At 38.4% G+C, this 24,646-nt stretch overlaps 1 protein-coding gene across 2 annotated transcripts in view; it reads right to left on the bottom strand.

The window, feature by feature from the left end:
• RUNX2 (RUNX family transcription factor 2) overlaps positions 1–24,646 on the bottom strand; it is a 219,615-nt gene that overhangs the window by 152,185 nt on the left and 42,784 nt on the right. The window lies entirely within an intron of this gene.

Genomic DNA, 24,646 nt, shown 5'->3' with positions numbered 1-24,646 from the left:
TAACTTAAAATTCAGAAAATTCATAAACTTCCTCCCCATGAATTGAGAAATGACCATTATTATTTAATTACAATGATACCAGTGCAGGAGCCTAATTTGAGAATTGCTACTATACAATGAATTACTGAATACTTTTGATACAGTGAACAATAATTTTACTTTGTCTATTATAAATGTACAAATTGGATAGAGAGGTAAAAATGTTTTAATGTACATGTCTGCTTTGAAAAACTTGGAAGAAAGGATTCTTTTTGTTCAGATTTTTAAATCTTATATGACACCTATTTCCAGAGAGAAATCAGCAGTTTTAAAAATCCTTAAGGACACTATTCTGAAAAAATGTATTTTACTATAATATGGAAAATGATGTTAAAAGAATGGTGAGAATGTGATTGAGTGGCATAATTTGTGTTTCATCATTTACTTGCAGTTGGGGGAAGTCACAAATCCTATAGAAGTTGTTCTCAAACATTAATGAACCTCAAAATCACCTGAAGGGTTTGATAAAGCAGATTTTTGAGCTCAGCCTTTAGTATTTCTGAACCTATAGGTATAGGTTGGGACCCAAATTTTCACTAATAAGATGTAACCATCCTCTGAGGACCACTGCTCTATTCAGTGGGCTATCTTCACCTTAAGCCCTTGGTTATCTCTCTCCCAATCCCCAGTGGTTCAACAAAACTAAAACACCTTGCCCTGGCCTGTGTGGCTCAGTGGTTGGAGTGTTGGTCACGTACTGAAGGGTTTTGGGTTCCATTTCTGTACCTGGGTGTCCCCCCACCCCCAGCTTTCACTCTCTCTAAAAGATCAATGGGAAAAAATATCCTCAGGTGAGGATTAACAAAACAAACAAAAACTTTATCACCTCATACTCATTTTACTCTATTACCCCTCCTTTTTAGCATCCCCACTTTCTTATTGGGAAAATTGGGGTCATCTGGTATAAACTGCCTCAAGTTCTTACTCCTTTCTCCAGTCTATCCTTTTTCCATTTTCAGGCTCACCATACTTCCCAGACTCTTGATCAAAAACCTTCCCGTGTCTTCTACGATCTAATTCCATCTTTGCATCCTAGAGATTTTGTCATTGGCCCTCTTCTATCTCAAGTGTTCAACCTTTCCCTCTTTACTAGTTTTTTTCTCCAAAGTTTATAAATAAGCTCAAGTGTTTGACCTTGGAAATCTATACTGTGATCATGAATATTTCTCTAGCTACTCTCTTTATTTTCACAGGCCACTTGGAAAGAATAACTCCCTTGATTTTTCAACTCCCTTATTAACTTTTCTCTTTTCAAGTCACTGCAACCAAGTTTCTAATCTCTTTATTGAGGCTGCTTTGCCAAAGGTTATTTTCAACTGACTAAATCCAATTAACTCTGATTCTCATTTGAGTACCATTAATCTCTTTCTCTGAATCTCTCTGTTCTCCTGGTTTCTGTGACACTACCTTCTCAGTGTTGTTTGTAAGGCCCTCTCCCACTGAAAGTGGGTGCCTAGACTCCAGTCTTTGACTCACTTCTCGTTGTTCAAAGCATGCTTTCTTGGGCATTTCACTGTCTCCTGTTGGCTTCAGTTGTGACCACACAGATTCTTACAAGACTAATTTTTAGGCCAAATCTAGGAACAGGGCTAAATTCCACATCTAAGTGATGTGTGTAGGATGTTGTATGCTATATGCTGCTGGTTCCCAAATCTAGATGTCCATCTGCTCTCTTGAGCTCTAGACTTTATTCTAGCTTCTATCTCCACCATTCTGTCTGAATAATCCATTTTGCTATTGGTTATAGTCACCTGAAATTTTATGTGGTCACTTTAAACTCAAAATATCTAACTTGCCACTCAGTAAGTTGAGAAATCTTGGAATCATCCTTGACTTTGATCTCTTTGCCTTGCTTTCATACCAGTGGCTATATCCTATACTTTCTACTTCCTTAGTATTATTCCTACTTAGTCTTTTTCCTGTCATCTTCTGCCATTTCCTACTGCATTGACATAGCTCTAGCCCATATCTTTCATAATTGTTAGCTCTTTCCAATTTTTCACCCCTCCCTCCTTTGTTGCATATTACTGCCAACTTGCTATCAGGCAAATTTAATCGTGTCACTGCATTAATAAAAAAGCATATGTCCAAGTCCCCCTACCCCTATTTTTTTTTTTTTTAACTTAGAGCCCAAATTCCTTAAGATAATCCACACTGTTTTTGTTTGTTTGTTTGTTTGTTTGTTTTTTAAATCTGGCTTCTACCATGTTTCTGGTTTCCTTCTTACACCTCATGATCCCATTATGCTGGACAACTTGCAATTCTCTCTAACACACTGTGGCTTTGCTCATGCTGCTCCCTCTGCCTAAATTATCTTTTCTCACTGTGCTCAACTATCACTCACTTCTCAAGACTCAGCCTTTGAGCTATGTTCTTGATAGTAATAATAATAATGAAAAATAAATTTTATTAAGTGCTTATTATGTGCCTGGCACTTTATAGTCTCATGTAACCCTCACAATAAGACTTAGAAGTGTGTATTATCCTTGACTCATGAATGACGCATCTGAGGCTCAGAGAGGTTGCCTTCCTTGATACCATTTTCTTTTTTTTTATCCTTACCCAAGGACATTTTTCGATATTTTGTTCAGATAGAGTGGGAGGGAGAGAGAGAGAGAGAAACATCGACATGAAAGGGACACATCGAGTGTTTGCCACCCATACGACCCAACCAGGGCCAGGGACGAACTGCAACCAAGGTACATGCCCTTAGCGGAAACCGAACCTGGGTCTCTCCAGACCACAGGCCAATGCTCTAACCGCTGAGCCAAACTAGCCAGGGCGTATGATACTTTTTTCTTTTCAATCAACACAGTGCCTTCAAGTTGTTACTCCCTACTTTGTGCCTGTGCTATAATCTACACATAGATATGTAAAATAATTTGTTACAGCTGATAATTCCGAAGAAAATGACCTCCAAATTGTTTAAGAAAATATATTAGCGCCCTGGCTGGTTTGGTTCAGCGGTTAGAGTGTCGACCTGCAAACCAGAGTTTGGTTTGGGTTTGGTTCCCGCTAAGGGCAGTAACTCGGTTGTAGTTTGTCCCCAGCCCCGGTTGGGGTGCGTGGATGGTAACCACTCAATGTGTCTCTCTCACATCAATGTTTCTCTGTCTCTTTTCCCCTCTCTCCCTCTCACTCTCTCTGAAGATAAATGAAAAAATGTTCTCAGGTGAGGATAAAAAAAAAGGAAAGAAAATATATTAGTAAGCCTTCAAAGGTCTGGGGCTGCTGGAATGTAAGAAAAGTAAAAAAGATAACTAAACTACTCATAATTAGAAATAAATAGAAATTTGTGGGAGGGGAAGAGCAGACAAAGATAGAATAGAGAGGAGAAAGGTGGGAGCAATGTAGGGAAACAGTGTGTGGCAAGGGGACTTTTTAGAAAGGCATTTACTTTTTAGTTGTGTTTCTGTGATGTAAAACACTTTTCATCATTCCAAAACTTGAGTAAAATTAGCTGTCCCCACACAGAGCTTTGTGAAAGGCTTTTGGGTAAAATCTAGGAACAGGGCTCAGTTCCACATATGAGTGGATGTTTGTGGAATAAGTTGACAGCTCATCCACAAACTTCTCTGATTTAGCACTAGTGGAAGTTCGGAGCAAGAGGGGAAGGTGAGAACATGAGCTCCCCAGAGATCCTGGTTTGGGCACTGGACCTGCGAATGAGGAGGAATAGAGGCTCAAGCCAATCTCAACCTAGAACTTAGATGGCAGGGAGGTCCCAGCTGACTTACGGGGTACATACAGGGGCTGACAAAAACAGGGTTACAGTTGTGACTACACAAAACACAGAATTTATTCTTATATTTATTAATTATTGTATTATTTTCCATATGAACAACTCTAAACTTACTTTTGCCCACTCCATACTATCATAGCACCTTTGCTCTTGTTCATATACCTTTGCACTCCTAAATTTGTTAGTAAGAAGTCTTTTTGAGGGCAGAAACTCTGTATCATTGAGCATTGTTTCTACAAGGCCTAGTAATGGCTAATGTGCTTAAAGGGTCCTCAGTAAATGTTTGTTAAAAGAATAATTATAATATATTTATTGAATTCAGACAATATAAAACCCTAAAACTTGAGATGGGATTTTTTTTTTTTTTTTAATCCTCACCAGAGGATATTTTTCCATTTATTTTCAGACAGAGTGGGAGGGAGAAAGAGAGAAACATCGATGTGAGAAAGACACATCGATTAGTTGCCTCCTAGGTGACGGTGACCAGGGCCGGGGACCAAACCGCAACAGAGGTATGTGCCCTTGACCAGAATCAAACCCATGTCTCTTTGGTCTATGGGCTGACTCTCTAACCACTGAGAAAAACCAGCCGGGGCGACATGGGATCTTGTATTTAATTAATTTTGATGTCTAATGCATCAAAAATAGAAACATCATAAAATTATTCAATAGCTAATTTAAAACTGTAAAACAGTAACTATAAATGCTACTGAACATTTTCAATGTGTCAAGAACTTTTCATAAATCTTGATAACACTCTACCACATAGGTGTTCATATTCCTATTTTATAGTGTAATAGTTACATATTTTCTGACAGGTTGAATAATTTGTCCAGGGTATTATGGCTAGTCAGTGGCACCAAAGCCCATATTTTCTGCACTACACTTGACTGAATTAATAAGGTTGTTTTAAATATATTCTGGAAAGAGAAAATACAACTTATGTTGCATCTATAAAAAGCTAAAAATAAAAATGACTTGGTCAAATATGTTGATATAGTTCCCTGATCACTATTTAACAATTGATCTGAGCCCTCCTTAATCAAAATAGGTTTATTGCATCCAGCTTCAGAGTGTGAATTAGGAACAGCAGGTTGCACTAACCATACGGTGGTTTATTTCACTCATGGCACCGATTAACTTTTGGCCCTGTTCCCATGCACAATAAAAAAATGTATATGCAATAAAATGGAGGCAGTTATTCAAATAATTCACTGAATATATTCAGTTTTACATCTAAATATTTCAATGAAAATACTTTGGGGAACTGGATGTTTCCATATATTTGTCTCCACTTTACTTTCAGGTATCGACAGGCTAACTCCTCCCCAAAAGTTGTTATTATTATTATTATTTTTTTGATAGAGAATGTTCAGATTTCCCCACGTCTTCTTAAAACAAAAGGAAACTATTCCTTCACATATGTTATACAGGTCTAGATGGACCTCTATTATGGGAGAAGGATTAGAAAATAATTAAATTATTTTTATAAAAAATTACAAATACAAACTTCCCTTCATTTCCATAAGAACACACTTATGATGATGAAAACATTGCAGATAACACAAAACTGTACGTAATTACTTATTGATGCCTACAACTGAATTCTTGACCTCTTACACCTACCCAACATGCATTCTCCCCAGTCTTTCCAATCTCAGTTTATGGCAAATTCCTGTCTTTCTCAAGAACCCCGATTCCGATCTGTCAGTAAGTTGTATTGATTTTCAAAATATACCCAGAATTCAACTATGTCTTACAAGCTACCATCATCTCTTGCCTGGGTTACTGCAATACCTGTAACTCTACTGACTATTTTAAACCCCAAGTCAAATCATAGCCTCCCAGTCCCAGGCACACAGGCCTTCTGCCACCTGCGCTCCCTCCATACCTTTGTGACCTTACATTACACTATTTTCTTTCTGGGTCACTCTTCTTCAGCTAAAATGAACCTTGGCTATTACTGCAACTTAGTAGTTCCCACTTCAGGGCCTTGACATGGGTTGTTGTCATTGTCTGGAATGCTCTGTCTTTAGATATCTGCAGATATCTCCTTCAATTTCTTCTAGTCATTAATCAAATGTCACTTTCTTGGTGAGGCCTACCTGCTTGCCTGATTTAAAAATTACAATTCTCCCATTCCTCCTGTGCTTCACCTCATTCCATATCCCTTCCCTGTTGTATATTTTTCCCCCTGTAACACGCATGGATTTCTACACATATTATATAATTTAGGTTTTTATTTTGTTTATTGCCCAGCTCCTCCTATTAGAATGTAAGTTTGATGGTGACATGGGTTTTTGTTTGATTCACTGCTGTATCTGCAACTCCTAGAATAATGGCGGACCCCCAATAAATATTTGTTGAATGAATGAAATAATTAGCACCCATTACACAGTCAGTGAATAGACCTTATCTTCAGTGGGGTGTATGTGTGTGTGAAAGTTGTTTGTTTCTAGTATAAAACATATTACTTATTGGATTTGTATTTCATGGAAATGGGAGCAACTAAATTTCCACGTGTTTAGAGAGTTCAGGGGCCCTTTGAAAGCCTGATATTCTAAGATTCCTTTCCTACTCTGACTCTCAAAAACATGATCACTTTCTCAGCAGCTAAGCACTAATTTTAAAAGATCCTGGAGTGCTAAACCTACAATGAGAGGTTCCTAAGAGTATGGATCATGATTATAGTTCTACAAGCTGCTCAGAACTGCAATTCTTAACATTTCTTTTCTCATCACGTGCTGCTCTTCCTACTTTGAAATATATAAATGTAACTGGAAGGTATGAAAAGCTAATTTGATTACATCCTGAATAATTATTTAATGTACCCTCCTGTGTATCAATATATTTGATTAGTATATATTTTTTACATGGTCTTTTTTTCGAAATGCATATTATCAGTTGAACACCCAAGTCAGCTTAAAGCAAGAGCCCTGAATATATTCATGTAATTTTTGGTAGCACAAATATGAATGCTGAAATTATCTGTACAACTTTAAGATCCATCCTTTGGTCATTCCTGTTTTAAAGGAGCACAGACGTTTAGGGTTGCAAGGTTTTAGCGATATGGTTTGATCACCTCATTTTACAGATCTGAAAACTGAAGCCCAATGATATTAAGTGACTTGCCTAGGTACCACAGAACTCGGTAATCTTTTTGGTTAGAAGAACAACTTGTTCTAAAACTAAAACGAGGTACCTCTGAGATTGCAATGGAAAAATAGTTCTTAGTATCAGAATTAACAATATAGCAACAATACAACATGCAAGTCTAAACAATATGCAGTTCTATCAATGGTTACTATATAATCATTAGAAATCTAAGGCAAATAAAGAAGATAAAATAATTGATATATAGAAAAGAAAATGCCTCCACCAGCATTCTAATAAGAGTCATGAATTTCTTACTCAAAAGAGTAAGAATTTGCAGGTAAACTGTCTGCACGGCACTTATATGAGAAGAAACCATTTTATCACAGGGATGGTTCCGTATTAGGAATGACTTCTGCTATTCTTTGGAGAATTAGGGCTTATTTTAATTACCTAATCTAGCCATTTTTTTTTAAGATGCAAAGAGACATTTTTACTTAGGTATGTTCACTTTCTCTTTGCACTAGTGAATCTGTATGAAGGTTATTATGCTAGGGGAATGTAAAAGTCTACAATAACAATGCTTCATTTTTCTTTAATAGCTTTGTTCAAGAGATGAAGACATTCTTGTGGTGTGATCAATTCACTTGGTGTCCTGATGTGTTTTCTCCACATGCTTTGGAAATCATATATTTTTCACCCTGGCCAGTTTGGCTCAGTGGTTGGAGCGTTGGCCTGCGGGCCAGAGAGTCCTGGGTTAGGTTCCCGCTAGGGGCTCATACAAAAAAAAAAAAAAAAGAAATCATATATTTTTCTGAGAGGTGGCAGTCCTCAATGTCTTCATCTCGGCAACAGCTTGTTTTAGCTTTGTTATAATTAAGACACACTCATAGCATTGATAGTTTAGGATAGTTGATATTAATCGAATGAAAAATATTTTTGACCTTTTGTGTACAGCAGTGCTCTCAAACTACAAACAAAATTATGGCTAAATAAAAAAATTTAAATGAATTTTAATAGATTCTAGGAGGTAGGAACATTAGGATAGCTCATGTGACTTCAAAGCGAAGATCTCTGCCAACAGTACAATTAACAAATTTTCTAAGAGTGAATTTTTTAGCCCCCTCGATGAGTCGTGTTTAACTGTTTCCCTTTTCCATGGCTCACTTTCATGAACTCCTGTTGTGTTTGATTATATGTTGGTTAGGCACCAGCACGCTGAGAGTAAGAATATCTGGGTTCAATTCTGAAAAACTAGGTGAAATCTGGCCTCCAGGTGATGTCGGTAGAACTCCTGTGCAAGAACTACTATGGTAACATTAATTGAATATAATTTTAATAGAAATGATCTGCTTCAAGTTATATTTCCTTAGATATAATACATTTTCTCTTAATTTTCTATTTTCTTTGTAATGTATTTGATAGGGCTTTTCAATTATTGTATAAAGCAGTCTTCCTATGTAAGAAATGACAATTCTGTTACTTTCACTTTGCCCAGCATTGAATCGAGCCAATTTACACATTAGAGTAAGCTTTTACATCCTAAATATATTCTTTTGGAACTTTAAGAATTGGGCAAATATTGAAGTGTTGGTGAGACTAAAATGAACTAAGCACAAACTAGAAGACAGCTACAATGACACAACTACAATCATAAAACTACACACATAACTACAACCACAGAGAAATAATCAAATAAATTCTATTTTCAACACTAAGCAAATAGGGGAAGGAAGGGATTATTTCAGAACACAAATATGTATAGGCAAGAAAATGACTGAAGCAGTAATGCTTAAAAAGACCTGAAGGTTAGTAGCTGAATCTCTATGAAGTATGTTACATTATTTGACATCGTAGGAGTGGTCATAAGTATGGTTAAGTTTTCCCTAAGCAGCTGAAAAGAATTAATATAAATAGCAAGACTTCATATAATATAAATAAGGCAACTGAAATCATTGTCTTACGACCATATTAAAGAACTACACTTGTGTCTATCAAATGTGAGAGAACAGTATGTACAGTTCAATGGTGGGGTGCAAGGCTTAAAAGTAAGTAGGAACAGGCCAACATTAAGGAAAAATAGATACAGTATCATCCATGAAGAACTTTGAAATAGACGAAAGTCTCAATAACAAGCACGTGGGTCGTCAAATGCCCGCGCTTGGTACAATGGGCAGAGGAAAACGTCACTGCGGACCCTCTCGCCCAGCGCCTCCCTAATGAGTGTGCGGGGACAGGGTGGGCGGTGCTGCGCGGAGCCGGCGTGGCGTGGTCGCAGAGAGGGATCCCTGCCCACCCTGGCACTGCGGTCCTGGGGGGCAGCAGGTCTTTTCTTATCTCTTCGTTTCCCTTCGCCATTCTAAAAGCACTACCCGGTTCATTTCCAGGTTCACCCTCATCCCTGAAGATACATTTACACGGGCCAATCTCTGACCTGAATTTGAAAACAAACTTCCAGTTGTCGGTCACTGTTTCCCCTTTCAGCTCCATTCTTAAAGAATCCAAGCCCGGCCCAGGAACACTCTGGTTCTCAGCTCATACCCACTCCTCTCTCAGTAGCCCGCGCTGTAAGACCCGGCCCAAGGTTCAAGGTCGCCCGCCCTGGGCCCTCGGGGCCGCGCGCGACGCCCGCGAGGAGAGCGGCCCCGCCAGCGCTCTACGACGCCCCGCCCCCAGCGAGCGTGGCGGAAGTGGCTCGCTAGGGAAAGGAGACCGCGCGCCGCCTGCCGAGCGCGCATGCGCCAGCGCCCGGGCCGCCAGTGCTGGGGGTGTCTGTAGCGCTCTTTTCTCGGTCACCGCAACCCACGCCCCACAGAGAGTCGGGCTCACGCTATCTTGCCCCTTACCCCGCGATCCCCGCTGCAGCTGAACCACTTTTTCCCTTTCTACACTCTCAGCCCCACCCCCTCACCCTGCCCCTATCCTAGCGTGTCCCGGGCCGCAGCAGCAGAAACCGCACCATCTCTACCCCCACATTCTCCACGCGGGACGCGCAGCCGTGCCTCCAAGTGTTCTTAAAGCAGAGGTTGTTGGTGGCGTGGGGGGCGGCGCGGGGGCGGGCGGGGGAGAGGCTGGGAACCGGGAGGGACACCGCGCGGCGAGCCCAGCGTGTCCGGGCCTCGGCGCCAGCCCCGCCCTGGCCTCTGCCCGGGGGCGGCCGCGGGGGAGGGATGTTGGCGTTCGCTCAGGAGGGTGAAGGGAGGACGGTGGCGCGAGGCGCTGGCTCGGCTTGGCGCCCGAGTTCTCCCGCGGGGTGTGGAGTTGGCTCTTGACTCCTCCCCGCCGGCGGGTGGGCGTGGGACGAGGGGAGCGGGCGGGCGAGCTGGAGCGGGCTTTGCTGGGGTGGAAGAAGCACCTTCCGTGTGCCATCTGGGTGGTGTTTTTTTTGGGGGAAGACTCCTTAAAGAAGGAAATTATTGCTTTGTGGGCCGGGTGGAAGAAGAGTTCGGTAGCCCTAAAAGTGGAGCATCCGATAGAAGGAAAAGATCGACTCTCTTCCTCAGTGGGGTGAGCCCACAGCTGTGACCCCCCCGGGAAATTATGTAGCACGTCTTTGGCCGGGAGCTTTGCTCAGTAAAATGGGGACAGTAATAATTTAGCTCAGAATCCTGAGGATTATGTGAGGTAATACACGTCCAATGCTTAGAACAGCGCCAGGCACTGGTCAATTACATGTTCATTGTCATTAATTTTGGTCTCCATGTTCTAAGCTGTTCAGAATGACTGGGACCTTGTTTTTTAAATTAAAAAATCAGGATGTTTGGTATGACAAATAGCAGTGGGTTTACAGGACAGTGGGATGTAATACATTCAGAGCCAGCCCTGCATGTCCGTTATTGATGTACACGTGGGTAGATTAGCCTAACTCCATGAGCCTGATAGAAACTTGGAACTCTTTAGTTGGAAAGTGTTTGTTTATGTGATGGACAGGACCTCGGGTCTTAGTACACGTGAGGGGCAGAACTTTGTAAGGGGAATTAAGTTAGCACTGCAAAGATTTACTTGAAGACCAAATTGACGGAATTTGGGGAATTTCTGGTGGCTGGTTACAGAGAGGCTGAATTTGACTGAATGTGAGGAAGATGTTCTAACAGTACTTGCAAAAGAGGAATGCACGTTGTTGTGCTGTTGCAAGTTTCCTACCTCTGGGCATATTCCAGCAAAGATCTAGAGCAGCCTAGGTCTAGAGCATCACTGTCCAATAGAACTTTCTGTCATGATGGAAATATTCTATAATAATCTGTGGTATTCACTAGAGACAAGTGGCTCTTGAGCACTGGGTATGTGGCTAGTGTGCTGAGGAACTTAATTTTTAATTTTATGTTAATTAAAATATAAATAGCCACATGTGGCTAGTGGCTGCCTATTGGACAGCATAAGGTCAAGAATCTAGACTTGGAGACCCCTTCCACTTCTTGAGTTGGTTGAGTTTTAAGTCAGAGAAGCCAACTGTTGGAACATTTATTGCCTTAGGGCAGCAATTTTCAACCGGTGTGTTGCGGCAGGCAAAGACTTTTTGAGAATTGCCATTCCTGACCATTCAGTCAGGGACACTGACCTCTTTTCCCTTAGATTGTCAAAGAAAAAAATGACTACAGCGCACACAATGGCCGTCTGGTGTGAATGGATCAAAATTATACCTTTTTTTTTTTTTGTCAGATTGGCAAAAAATATAATGTAATTTTTGGTGTGCCGCAGAATTTTTAGTAGTTTATGTGTGCCATGAGATGAAAAAGGTTGAAAATCGCTGCCTTAGGGAATCATAATTATATTCAAATAATGCCTTTCATTAAAGTACCATAGTTCAAAGCATGAGTCTGTTAGTAGTTATTTACAGCTTGACAAATTAAAACAAAGCATTCTTTTGTCTCCTAGGTTGTACAACTAATGCCAGATTCATTTAGAGAGCCATAACAATACTAACTGGAGTTTCCTTTAATCATTATTGTACTGCTTTGTGACCATGGTTTCCTCTATCTTTTATCATTTTAGTTAGTTTTCAGTGAAGACTTTTCAACTTTTTTGTTCTTGAAGTTTTTTTTTTATTTGAAAGATAGTGCCTTAAAAAAAAACAACAAGTTTTGAGCATCGGGTTCTGGCTGGTTGCGCAGTGGTTAGAGTTTCTGCTGAGGGGTGGAGAGTTCCATTCCCGTTTGAGGCCGTGTATCTGAATTGTAGGTTTGATCCCTGGTCAGGGTTGTGCAGGAGGCAACCAATTGATGTGTCTCTTTCACATCGATGTTTCTCTCTTTCTCTCTTTCTCTCCCTCCCTCCCTTCCACTCTTTTTGGAAATCAATGGAAAAATGTCCTCAAGTGAGGGCAGACAAAAAAAACTTCTGAGCATCGGGCCATCTTAGAAGTAGTTTTGTGGTTATCAGGTTATCAGTATTCAAAACTTTTGAAGAGATAAGTCTGAAATTTGGTGATATTTTGCAAGATAATTTTCTTTGAGATATGTAGATCTGTTTTTTTGTTGTTGTTGTTTTCCCAAGCAAATGTTTATAAAGTTAAGTTTGAAAATAAAACTTAAAAATAACTTTATAGATAACATCCTTAACTCTGGCCTGATGTCTGTAAAATGGTGACCTTAATTTCAAGGCTGAAGACAATCATTAGATCTGGAACAGAACTTAAAGCTTATGACTTAAGCATATACAGAAAATAAGCCATTACATACAAATCAGAATGGTTGCTGTTATGTAGGCTTTATGTATTCTACTTTTTCTGGGACAGTCATGTTTTAGAGCTTCTTTGTCTCAGCATAGTTATTAATAGAGCCCCTTTCACTATCAAAAATGCCCTAAATAGAACCACATAATAATATGGTCACTGTTTTTTTAGGTTTGCTGAAATTTGTAATATGTAATTGTAGGAGGATTAACCATATTGCCATCTTAGAAATGTACTGGCTTTTAAGTAGTAACAGAGTTATTGCTTATGAGCTTAAATAATGGATAAGATATCTGGAATAACAACAGCAAGTGACCTGACCATGTAAGCCACTGATAATTTAAAATTTTTGCTTTTCTCCTAACAATTGGATAGAAATCTTGGGCAGCTTGATTTTCAGTTCTCTTTGAAAAAGTGATCTTTTTGTGTGAGAAGCTGCAAAGAGTGAGGCATGTCAAACAAATCAGAAGATTGAGTATTCTTGTTGAAAATAATGCCCGTTTTATTTTATGGTGAGGTTGAATAGTGAAATCAGTTGGAAATCTGCCTACTATGTATTAGAATATTAAAGAAAGATTTTACTTATAGCTCACTTAAACAATAAGGAAAAATAATTCAGTCAAATGCTGTATTATATTATTTGAATTTATATATTTTGAGAGACATCCTTAGTTTGAGTCCTCACTTGTCTAATGGTTAAATGAAGTAACTCTTCTCTAGTCCTTTTTTTTTTTTTTTTTAAGGAAGAGGAAGGGGGGGAGAGAAACATCTGTAATTGATGTGAGAGCACAACATTGATTAGCTGCCTCCTGCATGTCACATCAAGCCCAAAACCCTGGCATGTGCCCTTGACCAGAACTGAACCAGCAACCTCCTGGTGTGTGGGACAGTGCCCAACCAACTGAGACACACGGACCAGGGCTCACCTACTCTAGTCTTAAGGTTATTGAATAATGGATCTAGAAGAGATATTAATGTTCTGAGATGCATTGTGCATGGGTGGAAAGAGCAATTAAAACTAATTCTGAAAACCTAGGTTTAGTCCTTTTCTGCTATATTCTCTCTTTGTGATTTTAGTTTAATTTTCTGAGCCTCAATTTTCTCATAAGCAAAATGTTATACCATCCCACCTCCTCACAGGGTAGTTGGGGCCTCAGTTGAGAATTAAAATAATTGTTGTCTTGTGTTAGAAATATTTTATATTTAATTGGTTTTGTTTCTATTTGTCTACCTACTACCTCCAGTGAAGACTGACCGTAACTCTGCAAAAATTGTTGTATATTTTTGCATATATAGAGAGTACAATAGGCACCATTACCCAAAATTGTTTTCTTTAACAAATAATACTGTAAGTCACAGTAGTGGTGCTTTATTGATCTGGTTATAATATATTCTCTACACAAAACAACTCCATACTACTGTTCAGAGAGAACCAGCGTTTTCATGGGCACTTGATGTGTTCCTTTCATTGTGCTAGATGCTTTATCTCATTTATTTATCTAAACATGTCATTCCGCCTTAATAAGTAATATGGATGAAACTCTTTCTGAAACTGATGTCAGTTTCCTGCATTATACTACTGCTTCTAATAATACCTAGCTGGTAGCTAGTGGATATTGAACGTTAAATAAGGTAATGAATATGTAAGTTGCATGCTATCTAGCATATAGTGTGTAGCATTTGAAAAAAATGCTGTTTGTTGAATGTATAGGACAATAAATTGAAAAAATATGTGATTTTACTTTATAAATTGTAAAATACTATACAAATATAAATTATTTAAAAATCTTAAAGCGTACTATTGTTATTTTAAATGTTGGCGATTTTATGACTGAATCCTCTACATTTCACTGTTTTCATATTATTTCTTTCTGAATCTTTAAGAGACTACTACTAATCACATCATTCTTTCTTTGAGAATGTACATGTTTAATGATAATACTTTCTGATATATTTTCAAGAAGCTATACTTTTGCTTGGATGATGGTTCTTTTGTTCTGCTTCTTCATCATTATCATCATGAACTGGGAGGTTTCTATATACCAGGCACGTCTTAAGTGCTTTATAGACATTACTTCATGTAACCTATGAGAAGACTATTTATAATTTCTACTTTAAAGGTGAGGGAACTGAGGCAGGGAGGTGATGTGACTTGCCCAAGGTCACATGGTAAGTGTTAGAGCCTGTACTTGAACTCCAGAGCCCAGCTCTTTATGCTAAACTGAGTTGGCATAGGCAGGTATTTCACAACAAAGTTCACTATGACAAACACATTGTGGAGGTCTTGTGAGTTAATTACAATCAACTTTTATTTGTATGTTCCTTGTGGGATAGTAGAAAGAACTCTGGACCAGGAGTCAGGGGACCTCAGTTTTAGTCCCAGCTGTATCACTAAATAGTGATGTGTCCTTGGGCAGTTCAAGAAACCCCTCTGGACTCCAGTTTCCTCACCTGAAAAACGAGGGATTTGGATGAAATTAGTGATTTTCAAACTGTAGTTCTGAACCTCAGATGTCTTTGGTCCCCCTCCCACCAATTTGCATAGTTATGCTTTTGTCTTTTTGGCTGTTTATCCATTTGCCTGAGATTTGCTTTGAAGGAAGGAATTTCTGAACTTGCTTTTAAATTTTTTTTTTTTTTTAATCCTCACCCGAGGACATTTTTCAATATTTTGTTGAGATAGAGTGGGAGGAAGAGAGAGAGAGAAACATCAATGTGAAAGGGACACATCGAGTGGCTGCCGCCACCCACACGACCCAACCAGGGCCGGGGACAAACTGCAACCGAGGTACATGCCCTTAGCGGGAACCGAACCCGGGTCTCTCCGGACCACAGGCTGATGATCTAACCGCTGAGCCAAACCGGCCAGGGCTCTGAACTTGCTTTTAAAGTTGTCAGCCTCTAAGATAACTTAATGAAAAGTCCACTGACCCTATGTGTACAACTTCTCGGTAATTTCATGTTGTGTTCCTGTGCTACAGGAGATAGTCATCTTTTACAAATAAAGAAACTAAGGCACCAAAATGGGAGTAGATTGGCAAATTTTTGTTAAAATATGTATGTAGTTGGACTGAATATTTCAAGTTATCAGCTACCTAAATCAAAGCCTGTGTTTTTTGTTAGATTTATGACCGTCACCCAGTATTTTTACTTTTAGCTTTGTCATTGGTAGGAAGTACTTGCCTGGTAGGATGATTGTGAAAAAATGTGAGTTAATACAGGTGAAAGATCCTTTATAAACTCTGAAATGCTTATACAAGTTCATCTATTTTTTACATGGGTACATGGGAGTAGATCTCCTTTTCTTTTTCAGTCATATGAACTATGTTTTTTTTTTTTATTGTGAATTTTTATTTATTTTTTATCCTCACCTGAGGACATTTTTCCATTTTTTGTTCAGATAGAGTAGGAGGGAGAGAGAGGAAGAGGGATTGAGAGAGAAACATCAACGTGAAAGGGAGGCTGCCACCCGCACGACCCAACCAGGGCCGGGGACAAACCGCAACCGAGGTACATGCCCTTGCGGGAACCGAGCCCGGGTCTCTCTGGACCTCAGGTCGACACTCTAACTGCTGAGCCAGACCGGCCAGGGCTATTGTGAATTTAAAAAAAAATTCGTTTTCATTGTTGGGAGTATTACAGATGTCCCCCATTTTTCCCCCTTCGCTGCCCTCCATCTGGCTTCGCCTCATCTAATGAACAATGTTTTAACCATATTGGATATTTTATTGAATTGTTTATATTTAATATAGACTTCGAAAAGGTTTATGATATTTCTAAGATGCGTGTCTAGATTGGAAGAGAATTTTGATGTTTAAGAGATCTCCCTTTTTTGCATCCTTGCATACTTACCTTTTACTATTAGAAGTATAACTGATTCCAAATTTTTGCACATATCTGAAAAGTTAGCCATTAAGTCATTTAATTATGTACTATTTTATATAAAAACAACAGTATTTCAATATTGGAAAGTAAACTTGCGATTTTATTAGGGATTGGTGTTACGCATTTTGGAATAATCTGATAGGCACATTTGCAGTGCACTTGAAGAACTATTTTGTAAAGCATAAAAAATTTTTTTTAAATCCTCACCTGAGGATATATGTTTTTTCCATTCATCTTCAGATGGAGTGGGAGGGACGGGGGACGGTGGGGAGAGAGGAACATCGACGTGAGACAGACACATTGATTGGTTGCCTCCAGCATGAACCCCACCATGGCTGGGGATCAAACCGAAACTGAGGTACATGCCCTTGATCAGAATTGAACCCTCGGCTCTTCAGGGCCATGCTCTAACCTCTGAGCCAAACCGACCAGGGCCATAAAAATTTTTTTAAATTCAGTATTTTCATAAGTACTAGATATGAAAGTATATGGATAGAAACCTACATTAATGTGAGACTGAAGAAGAAAAATATGATACATAAAACTTCCTGTGTCTCTGAGCAGTCTGTCACCTTTAGGTTAAAAAAAATTGCTCAGCCCTGGCCGGTTTGGCTCAGCGGTTAGTTAGAGCGTCGGCCTGCGGTCCAGAGAGACCCGGGTTTGGTTCCCGCAGGGGGCATGTACCTCGGTTGCAGTTTGTCCCCGGCCCTGGTTGGTCGTGCGGGTGGCAGCCACTCGATGTGTCCCTTTCACATTGTCCCTCTCTCTCTTCCTCTCTCTCCCTCCCACTCTGTCTGTACAAAAAAATGGAAAAATGTCCTCGGATGAGGATTAAAAAAAAAAAAATTGCTCATATAGCCAAATAGTGTATGTAAACACACGGTTTGTCTGTCTGCCTGTCTGTTGGGAATTTTATAGTTTGCTGGTGGTATTCTTTTCATTTCGGTTATATTTTGTGAGTGCCCATTATTGGTAGCCACTCTCTTCTTTATAACACCCCACTGAGAGAGGCAGAAATTATTGACAGATGAAGAAACTGAACTTGAGAGATTAGCTGATCCCTATTACCAGGTTCCACTATATTGATTATATCTTTTTGTTTGTTTGTTTTTGTATCCTCACCTAAGCATATTTTTGCATTTATCTTCAGATAGAGGAGAGAAGAGGGAGGAAGCGAGAGAGAGAAACATCAATGTGAGAGAGACATATCGACTGGTTGCCACTCATGCCACCCCAGCTGGGGGCAGGGGGCAAACTGCCCTTAGCAGGAACCAAACCCGGGACTCTCTGGTCTGCGAGCTGACGCTCTAACTGCTGAGCTAAACTGACCAGGGCTGATTATATCCTTTTTAACAAAAACACTGTGACCATGAATTTTATTTCCGTTTTCTGCCTTGTAACATCTGTTACGAAGCTTCTGCAGGATTTCATCTCCACTTGAGTATCTAACAGTTGTTTCAAACTTAACATGGCCCAAATTGAATTCCCTTTTTATTCCTTTTCAACCCTCTGATTTCAGTAAATGGTACCACCATTCAACCAGTTGCTCAGGTCCCAAACTTCAGGGTCATCCTTGACTGCTCTTCTCTCACACCTCATGTCTAATCCATCAGCAAGTCAGCTCTGCCTTCAAAATATATTCCAGAAATCTGACCCCTTTTCACCATCTTTACTTGTTTCACTAATTCAAGCCACTGTTATTGCTTGTCTATACAACTTCACTAGCGTTCTAACTGGTCACCTTGGCTGTACCATTGCTTCCTTATAGTGTATTATCACAGCAGCCAGAGTTAACTTTTTAAAACCTAAAACATTTCAAGTCACTTTGGCTTTGTTCAAATCTTATATTAACTATTCCCTTCTGGTTGAAATTATCTTGTTTAATTAATTTTCATAGCATTTGTCACTACCTCAAATTACACTTATGTGCTCTTCTCCTGCATTATATTGTATATGTTTTTGTCTTGCTTAATAATATCTCTAGCTCTTACTACAATGTTTGGCCTGTAGTAGGTACCCGATAAATAAATATAAATTAATAAGCCAAAGCACAGGTGGCACATTGGCTTTAAATGAGAGGATGCCTTTATTGTAAGAGGGTGGAATCGAGAAGATGCATCAGCTTTAGTAGAGGAGAGTGGAGGGAGCTACTAAATAAAGGCTTTTTATTTCTCTGTGAAGTAGGAGGTATAGTCATCTGCCAGTAGTTGGAGAGATTATGAGGCAGGGGTTTATTAATAAACTAAAATAATTAGTATGCACTAAAATATTTAGTGTTAAACCAAAAGCATTAGTAAACTAAAACAATTAGATGTGAAAGAAAGGAGAATTCTGGTGGTTGTGTCACTTTGTGATACTGAGTTTAGGTCAGGCTTTTCTGGACCACTAGGATTTGGATAGGTGGGCAGGTAGGTAACAAGGTATTGCAAGCAGGAAGAACTGTAAAGGTTCAAAAGAACCTGGGATGGTTCAGGAAATACTGACTGTTTGATTTGACTGCTATAGGAAAGGAAGCTGGAGAGGTCCAGTGACAAGTTTTGTCTTCCAGGCAAAGGGGAGCCATTGGAAGCTTCCGAGTAGAGGAGTAACAGATACTTAGAATGAGTACTCTGGAGGTAATATGCAGAACTAATTCGAAAGAGTGGGAGGTGGCTTTAAAAGATAATGCAGGAAAGGTATTGATTAAGGTGAAATCAGAAAGCGATTGATTTAGAATTGTTTTTTATAAGAAAAAATGCCAGGACCAGAGTTCCTGGATATAGGCAGGGAAGGAGCTGGACAATCTAAAATGCCTTGGAGTTTTGACCTTATGTGACTGAAGACTAGTGGTGTTTTTATGGAAGTGCTGGACATGGAAGCAGGTGTGATGGGGAAAATATATCAGGAAATAGTATTGTATATTACTGAGAAGAGTTTTTCGGTCTCTGATAATTGTATTAAAATTGTGGTTCTCTACTTATAGTATTCCTAATAACTTGTCATTTTGATCATTAGGTGTTCCTTATGAATATTTATAGCTTCTTACACATATTAATTAGAATCAGACTGATTTGAGTTAGGAAATAATTATTCTTATTCTATTAGATTTTAGGAAAAATAATTGCTCAATGAATGGTAAGGCAGAATCTTTCCTTAGATCATATATTGCTATTTATGGTGCTTCACAATTTTCAGAGTACTTTCACTTCTGAGATATGGGCAGTTTGGATTTGCTGTTCACTTATCTGTTATTTTTTTTATTTTATTTTTTTTTTATCCTCACCTGAGGATATTTTTCCATTTTTTGCACAGATAGAGTGGGAGGGAGAGGGAGGAAGGGAGAGAGAGACAGAAACATCGATGTGAAGGGACACATCGAGTGGCTGCCACCCACACGACCAACCAGGGCCGGGGACAAACTGCAACCAAAGTACATGCCCTTAGCGGGAACCGAACCCGGGTCTCTCTGGACCACAGGCCGACGCTCTAACCGCTGAGCCAAACCGGCCAGGGCATCTGTTATTTTTTTTAAAAATGCAGTTAAATTTGGTTTATTTTCAGATTGTAGAAAGTGTTAAATCTCAGTACAATTATCCCGTAATAGTTGACTGGGTCTGATGTTCCTCTTCTCTCATAGTATCTTGTGCATTATTTCTAAGCTCTTTTCATTGGGTATTATCTGTTAATTTCAGTTGTCTGTAAGCTACTAAATGACAGGGGTGTGTTTTCTTATTTGTGTATTCTTTGTTATATCCTTCAGTTATTTTTTCATTTACCCACCATTTACTGAACATCAACATGTCAGGTAGTATATATATTAGGTATCGAAATTTTAGATAACACAGCAGTGGGCAGTTTGAAGATGAGGAAATAGTTCCACTCCAGTGTAATAAGTCTTATGATAGATGCATTTTATTTCAGGGTCTGAGATCGTTGTTTTTTTTTTTTGGTATGGTAGGTGAATAGAGATGATTTTTTTTAGTTAGTTATGAAAATATAGAAAAATGCTATTATTTTCAAAACAGTTACACATTATATGTAGTCATCTGTTTTTTGGATTATTCATGTAACTTCTCTTTTAGTAGATAATTGACATGAGTTCTATACCTTCCAACTTCAGTTGAAATGGGACATATAAAAATATATTAGAATTACTATACAGTTATCCCAAACACTAGGTATAGAAGTTTCAAAATTTTTACATTTTAACATTCTCAATGATTGAGTGGTCATTTGATATTTTCTTTTATAGCAGGAGAAATTTAGATTACTGTATAATGTAACTTGAGGTTTTTTTTTTTTTTTTTTTTACAAAACAGCTAAAATGCAGTGTATAATAATGTTGGCCTAACCATAATTACTTCCTGCCTTTGGAGTTCTATGAAAATGAAAATGTTCTGAGTATAACAGTTTTCTATTTATATTATGTGAAGTGTTCAGGTTATGAATGATTGGAATTGAGACTCAGATGCTGAGATCAGTACACAGGTCAATTGAATTAACTTTCCTCAGCAGTGATATAGTACAAATATTTTAAAAAATTTAACTATCTTTTAATAAATGGGTACTGATGGATTTTACAATTCAGATTTTGATGTTTTGAGGGTACTGTAACTAATAATACATTTTTCAACTCTTTGAGATATTTTAAGCTAAAGATGTTTCATGGTATATCTTCTTTGGTCATTTAGTCATCAAAAATACGAGCTATAAATAGAAACCCAGTAACATGTCCATTATATTTTCATTTAATTCACATTTGTTATTTATAACTTTACCATAGTTAAAAAAATTATTTTTGTTGCAGTATTTTCTGAGGAAAGGAGTATATTCTTAAATCTCATTATTTTAAATGAAAAGATGTCAATTTTTGTACTCTTGAACAGGATTTTACAGGTGTAACATAGTATTGGCTGTTGGCTTAATGATCAGGTTTAAATATAAGTATTAATCAGTGTTGAACTTATTCCTTGGGTTCACATTTAAACTGTGGCATGTTGAAATAATCTACGTCTCCATCTGCACATCTGAATTCATTTTGTAAAATATGGCAAACAGCTGCATTTCAATTGAAAGCTAAAACAACTGTAGGACATTAACCCATTGAGAAGATTACAGTAGGTTTTCAGTTCCATGTTAACTGTATTTATTAGAGAAAATTGACTTGAGTGCTTCTGCTTTTAACCGACATTTTTTTTTAAATGTCTGGGAGAAAGGAAATAAAGCACTGGAATGATAGGACTTTGATGTGTAAAGAAGTTAATGTCGAAAGAAGTTAATTATCTAAATCATCAAACAAAATGGATACGGGAAATAATTATTTTAGAGATTCTAATGAGCTATCAACTCATCATGTCAAGAAAAATCTTATTCACCTGTTTGATTTAAAAATTAAATAACCTGACTGTGAAAGGATGATCATGGTTATAATAAACTAGGATTGGGACCTTTTACCTCTTACCAATAAATACTCTTGATGTGAAACATTTGCAGTAGGAGGACAACCGAAGAAAGCTGTGGTTTTAATATGAATTTACTTTCTGAAATATCTCCTCTTTGGAGAGCGTTAAAGCCGGGTGACTGGATTTGCAAAATGAAAAAGGGGCAGATTGCTCTAAAAGTGTCTCAGGAGATTTGGCCACAGGATAATCCCACAGAATGGTGTGCCTTCAAATCCGACATGAGTGAATAAATCATAACTTTTTAGAGGCAGAGGTTAATACAGAATCTTTGAGTTGCATTTTCTCTAGGATATCATGTATCTCTGTCAGTCTTCTGTTGTGGGACAATAAGGGAAGCATTCCCTAAGGTCCTTGAGGTTTCTTTTTTAGCAGGACTGTTCCTGGAAGTTCTTGGTTTCCTGTCTCTTTTCCCCCAATCTTGGATTGGTGATGTGTTTTTTTTTGTTGTTTTTTTTTTAAGCTGACTTTCAAATGGTGAACCTTCTTTTCTATATTATTTGTAGAAAATCATGTATTCCAAAAGGCTTTGTGAAAAACATAGGACAACTTTAAGCTTACAAAAAGTGATGGTCTTTCATAGCATTAGCTTCTTTATGTGTTTTAGAATTTTGGTTTTCAGGCTCAATTTGAGTGAAACTTTCCCCCCTCTCTTTCTCTGCTCTTGCATTCTCTGTCTGGTGATTTTGGCCTGGCCCTTAGGGCCCTTGGACAAGGCCAGGGCTTATGTTGGCAGATAGCTGGTCCTGTCACAGAAGGATATTTGAGGTATTTCCCATCTAGCCACCCAGCTAGTGTGTTCTTGTGTTAGACCTCTCCTCTGTCCCGTTGCCTTCTCAAAAGTTTTATATATGGCCTAGTGGAGCAGTGGTTGGTAGTAGTTTTTTTGTTGTTGTTTTCAGCCGCCTGTAAGGAGGCCCAGCCCGCCCAGCCCTCCCATCCTAGGTCTTGGTGAATGGCCCTGGTTCAGGTTCCCTTTATCAATATTAGCCAACATTGCCTACAGGAGTGGTCAGATTAGAGGATGTATTAAGAGAGAGATTTGGCAGCAATGTGGAGAATGAACTGAGCTGGAAAGAGAGAAGCTATAAATAGAGCTCAGAGAGGGCTATAGGGTAGAAAAAGGGGGAGGATGTAAGACAACATAAAGTAGAATTTATTTGGCTTCCTATAGATTATAGAGTGCTGGAGAAGGAGTTAAGATAATGACTGAAATTTTTGAGATAGGGTGACCAGTAGCAGTAGTGATGTCAGTAGTGAAACAAAATTTATTTTATAAGGTAACCACTTATATTTGTTGAATTGCACTAAGGTCTTTCTCTGAAAATACTCAAGTTTCTTAAATTTTTTTGTGATTTAAAAAAAAAACCCTCACCCAAGGATATTTTTTCATTTATCTTCAGATAGAGTATGAGGGCTGAGAGAGAGAGAGAGAGAGAGAGAGAGAGAGAGAGAAATATCACTCAGTTGCCTCCTGCATGACCCTGACCAGTGCCCGGGAATGAACTGTAACTAAGGTACGTGCCCTTGGCCAGAATTGAACCCAAAACGCTTTGGTCCTTGGGCTGATGCTCTACCTGCTGAGCCAAACTGGCCAGGGCAAGTTTTTTGTGATTATAAAATGAGGGTACTCTAAATTTGTTATATAAAAGCTTTTAGCAAATCAAGAAAGAGAATTCTTAAGATCTTTCTATTTATATCAAAAGCTAACATTGTGTGCTTAGTACTGTTGTAAACATATTAGTTCTCTTAATCCTCACAACAACCCTAAGAGGGTGAAATTATCATTCCCATTTTACAGACAAGGAAACTGAAGCACAGAGAAGTTAAGTAATTTGCCCAAAGTATTAGTAAAGTAGCAGAGCTGGGATTCAAACCTGGGCTGGGCTGTGACTCTGGACTCCTCCTAATTAGTTTACTGTACTCAAAGGTCTTAGCACTGCTTTATCATTTGTTCTAAATTTAATTCTTCTTTAGAATCTGCAAAATATTTTTATTTTATAGAAAGTTCTAATATTGCAAGGTTTATATGACTATGGATTAATAGCTAACATTTTTTGAGCACTTACTGTGTAATGATTGAAGTTTTGTCTACTTTCATTATTTCAATGTTATTTTTACTAATCCTTGTTTATGGGACTACCACATGCATTAAATAAAATGGGACATATTAGGACTGGCATCTAGTTTTCCCATTATACATCAGCTTAATTTTACTGAGGAAAAAAGTCACACAATTTAAATTGATGAGTTACTTAACCATAAGATTATAAAGTATCACAGTACTTACTTCAGATCTACTGATTAACTTAATATTATTTGTATTAAGGCTTTGGTTCATATAGGGATTGGATTGTGCTGTGGTTTTCTAATTTTATATCTTACAGTTGTGCAACTTTTTCTTTGAATGAAATCTCACTTGGAACCTCAGTGTATATATTTAAAAAATCAGAGTTGTTTGAGTTGTCAGTTCTTGGATAGAACTGACGAGGTATATGCTTGGGGGTCACTGGGAGCTCCCTGAAATACTGCCAGTGAATCTTAGGGCTCCCTGGAACACATTTTGAAAACCACTGAGCTCCATTAAAATATTTTAATGAGTATTTTTCTTCTATTACTTATTACAAAATATGTACTGAAATGTTTTATCACTCAAGTGAGTAATTTTGATATCATACATGACTAAGCAGTCCCACCTTACCATTCATTTTAATAAACAGCATTAAGTATAAAGAAATAAAATTTACACACAAAAAATAAGAAATTTAAAGTTTTCTA

The sequence above is a fragment of the Molossus molossus genome, unplaced genomic scaffold, assembly GCF_014108415.1.
Source record: "Molossus molossus isolate mMolMol1 unplaced genomic scaffold, mMolMol1.p scaffold_m16_p_8, whole genome shotgun sequence".
Taxonomy (NCBI): Eukaryota; Metazoa; Chordata; class Mammalia; order Chiroptera; family Molossidae; genus Molossus; species Molossus molossus.
This window is presented reverse-complemented; position numbering and strand designations above follow the sequence as displayed.